At 38.6% G+C, this 4,500-nt stretch overlaps 1 pseudogene; it reads right to left on the reverse strand.

Moving 5' to 3' along the window:
* Positions 1-240: 240 nt before the first annotated feature.
* On the reverse strand, positions 241-4,061 carry LOC124984701 (SRSF protein kinase 1-like; annotated as a pseudogene).
* Between the last annotated feature and the right edge of the window lie 439 nt (positions 4,062-4,500).

Here is a 4,500-nt window from a genome sequence, read left to right on the forward strand (position 1 = left end):
TTTGCAGAGCCCTACCGAGGCCAAATTCACCTAGGATGCCCAATGGCTGTGAGGCTCTCCACAGGGTCAAGTAAGCAAACCCAAATGAACATGTTGGATTAAAAAAAAAGGCAGAAGAAAAATCTAGAAACTCTTGAAGAAAGAGCTTCACCCTGAAAAGAGAAGAGGGAAATGCTTGGAAGAAGAGGGGGAGAAGGGGTGGTCTTTGTGCTGATCTCTGTTGCAGTGCTGGGCAGGGACTTAGGAGTCGAGCCAAGGATGCCGGAGACACTTGGCAGCAGTGGCTCTCTTCTCAGGGATGAGCTCCAACATGGGTAGTAAGAGATCTGTGAAGCCAGCTGCCTCTTCCTGAAACCACTCATACTTCTCCACTAGAACTTCAAAAAGGGTCCAGGGTTTCAGCTTCATGATGGTGTTTCAGGTCACCTTTTTTGATGAAAAAATTCTTGGAATATTTTGGTGCAGCAATGAGCTTGTGAGGCACCTTCCCCAGAAGTTTTATGATCAGTGTCATGTGATCTTCATCTTGAGTGTACTCTTCCCCTGCATGAGGTTCAAACAAATAGTCACCTGTGACCAGTTCAAAGGTCATGTGTGCCATGCTCCAAATATCAGCCAGAGTATTATAGCGAGATGCTATTAGAACTTCCAGGGAGCGATAGTGCCATGTTTGAATATCTTCGGTAAAATGTTTGTGCACTCAACAGGCATTTCCAAGATCAGTTCTCTTCGAGTTTTTCTGCATTGTTTGTCTCAAGGGGATTAACGAGAAAATCATCAGCAGTGGATTTTCCTTTGTTGTCCAGTGGTCCATTATGTTCTTGCTCTTGTTCATCTTCACAAGGTGTCTCTGCCTGAATGCTTTCTTGAAGTTGGCTGATGTACTGTTCACTGAATGACTGGTCTACATTTGAGGAAGACTAGCACAGTTATAGGTGTACAAGAGTCTGTTTCTTGAGATGTACTGCTGTCACCATTTTGGGAGCTTAGGAGACTAGGTTCCTGCTGCAAATTTTGGACACCACAGTCATTAGCATTATGTAGATCCTCTTTAAGCCTCCATGTTTCTTTATTACTGTTCTCAGCATAATTTATGATTTCAATTAATCCATTGCAGTTAATTTCCGCTGCACCACCCTCTATACCAGGTTCCCATAATTGTCTGATCCTGGTCAATGGAACTTGACTCTTCAAGTTTTTCTTGGGTCATTTATTATAGGGGCTCTTTTTCAAGGGTCTTTCAACAGGACTCTGAATCTTCTTGCTTGTTAGATCTTTTTGCCCAGGGCCCAACTCTCCATTTCTTCAACTTTCTGCATTCACTTCTCTAGTAATTCTGCCTGGTGCTTCTGCTTCTTCTTCAATTTCTTCTTATTTGACATTTTGTCAGCTGGTTTAGGTTGGGGAGCAGTACTGATTGCAGATCCAGAAGGTGGAGAAGCTCCAGATCGCTGCCATTCTGTTGCTTCTGCAGCCAGCCTCTGAATGTACCACTCATTCACTGACAACAAGATGTTTTCTGGTTGAATATCAGTGTGGATGATACAGCACTTGGTATGTAAATAATCCAGGCCCTGTAACACTTGCTGAATGATTTTTTTGACACAAGGCAGTTGGAAGCCTCTGATAATTGGACTCGATGATCCACTTGAGCAGATGATGCCCCAAAACTTCAAACACCATTCAGATATGTGTTCCATTAACTCCTGATATTTTAAAGCCATCCAAGTGTTGAACAACTGTTTCTTATTTGGATCATTAGGATCTGAATTGCGAACTGATTTCAGCAACCGGATTTCATCTAGAGCTGATTGAGTATAACGTTCAGCACTTTTAACTATTTCATTGTCACAAACTTCTTTCCTTGAATATTCCATGATAACCACACTGTTGAGAAATGCCCCCAGCCCAACATTCAGATCACATGATATCTCCCATTGAATAGATCTCCAATTTTCACAAGATGATAACCACCTTTATAGTAATCATTAGGGTCTTCATCATCATCAGATCCTAGAATCTCTTCTTCCTGCTCTGGTATATCACTCTCAGAATGGGGAACAGAGCCTTGGTGTTGGGTTTCATATCTTTCCCCTCCATGGCAAGACCGCCAGGTACCTGCACACTGGATGGCCAAGGATTATTTCTTATTTATGCCCAATACATGCTTGTTGAATACATAGGCACTGAATGGACTCTAAATAATCTTGTGGATTCTATAATCCTTCTTACTGATTTTACCATGAAATGGAAAAATGATGGCAAATTAGCAAAGGTGTCTTGTTTTTCTATTTCAATGTACATGAATATTTTAATAATATAAGTACTAAGTTATATAGGTGAAAACAACAATCCAATAAAATATTAGTAATACCACATACCTTCTAACTCATTAAAAAAAATGAAGAACTTTAACGTTGATGAAAAGCTATAGTCTATAATACCACTCTGCCCTGTTTTGTGGATTTCTAGTTGAAACTGCTTATATGACTTTAGTACCACAATGCCAGCATTCCTAGAGTCTTTACCTATCCAACCTCATACCTTCTCCTATTTTCATTCTTCATTTTCCAACTGATTTATCTTTTATAAGAAAATTAAAATGTCCCTAAAATAAATGAGTATTGTCCCTGAGGAAAGGAGAACAATAAGATATCATGTCCCTCAATGTCCCTTCCTAGCCAAGTTGAGAGAACAGTGACAGCAAGCTTGGGAAGAAAGTACAGATACACATTATCTTATAGGACACTGTTTTTTTCTCATACACACTGGGATTTAAGGCAAGTTGTAGAAAGCTAGTTTGCTTACACATGCTCAATTCCTTGGGATGCTGCTCATACAAGCAAATTAAGCAATCTGATGCACTCCTTCTGGAGTCTATCATATAAAACCCCTTTCTGAGTGGGGGTGGGCATGGAACTGAGGTCACTGTGTCACTTGTCCAGTCAGCTGCCACTGGACAAAACACCACAAGGGAGAGGAGCCACTGCTTGACAAAGTACTGTGATATGCTACCAGTTCAGCTTGCAATCACTGAACTTTTCTGGGAGTTGTCACTGATTTCTTGTAAATTTTCCCCAATAACTCATATATCTCTTCTGCTGTCTCTGGGGACTCCTTTGACTTATTTGCAACCTATGTGTTTTAGTCAACTTTTTTCTGTTGTGACCAAAAGACCTGATGAACAATATTAGAGGAGGAAAAGTTTATTTTGGAGTTTATGGTTCTAGAGGTCTCAGTCCATAAGTGACCAACTCCATTGCTCTGGGTCAGAGGTGAGGAAGAGAGGAAGAACATCATGATGGAAAGGTGAGGCAGAGGAAAGCAGCTCAAGCTAGCAAGCCCTACCTTCTCTAACAGAATAGAAGAATAAATTATTTAGATTTAGCTCTTAATTTGGAAATTTTGTCTCACAATCAAGTAGTACTCATTACCTTAATTTTAGGATTAGACATTCACAATTTAAAAAAAGATTGAGTAGCAAAAATATTTTTATGTGGAAGAAATATATGAGAAAATATTTAATTTCTTGAATCAAGTGATATACTCTAAGTAAACAAGTTTTTTCTGTGTAAAAGCACAACATGACCAAGATAAAGAGCTGAGACTATTAAAATCATCTACAATTTCACTCTCCATGAAAAAATAATCAGTGGTTCTATGAAACAAGAACAGCATTAATGATGATGGTGATAATAATAATAATAATAATTTATTTAGAGATCAAAAAGCAAACTAAAATAGTTGAAAATAATTGCTTATAAAATGCAAAAGATATAATGATCTTAAAGTGTTCTTAGCTCTGTAATATTGCCCAGAAGGTGGATGGAGATGCTGATTACATTTAAACTTTGTTAAGTCGAGTTTTAAAGTAGTCAGGAAAGGATAACTGCTGTACAGTGCAAAACTAAAAACCTTAGTGGGTTAACTCAACAGAAGTTTATTTCTAATTACTGATGTGTTCTGAAATTCTGGTATGCAGTCTCATGGGAGCCCTCATTGTTAACTGGGAACCTTCATGCCCAAGTAGAAACTACTTTACCCATCTCTCTTACCTTCATTTGTGGTCTTGCAGTTTGTGGTCTGATCTGTAACACATTGTGTGATACTTTTAGGAAGTCTCCTGGAAAGAGAGAAGGTTATTCTTTTTCACTCTTTTTTTTTATTTTTTTTTTTATTTTCAGGAACATGGACCAAATGCAATGTCCCAAACAACCATCTGAACTGTGACATAGAAGTCATTTTCTGTAGATGAAATAATCACATGGAAGAACATGAACCTGACACACCCAAGAGTCACTGAGTCACTTTTGACCTGGAAGAGAAATAAACTCCTACCATGTGTTAGACACAATTGTTTGGTGTCTTTGTTACATGCAGATAAACTGAACTATGACTGATTTAGTAGATATAGTAGAGACTCTAATTTAAAAAATGTTCCTTTTTCTTTCTCAATTCAGTCGAATGTTATGTTAGTTGTATGTTAGAGGCAGGTGCTAT

This window comes from Sciurus carolinensis, chromosome 1 (genome assembly GCF_902686445.1).
Source record: "Sciurus carolinensis chromosome 1, mSciCar1.2, whole genome shotgun sequence".
In the NCBI taxonomy this organism is placed as follows: Eukaryota; Metazoa; Chordata; class Mammalia; order Rodentia; family Sciuridae; genus Sciurus; species Sciurus carolinensis.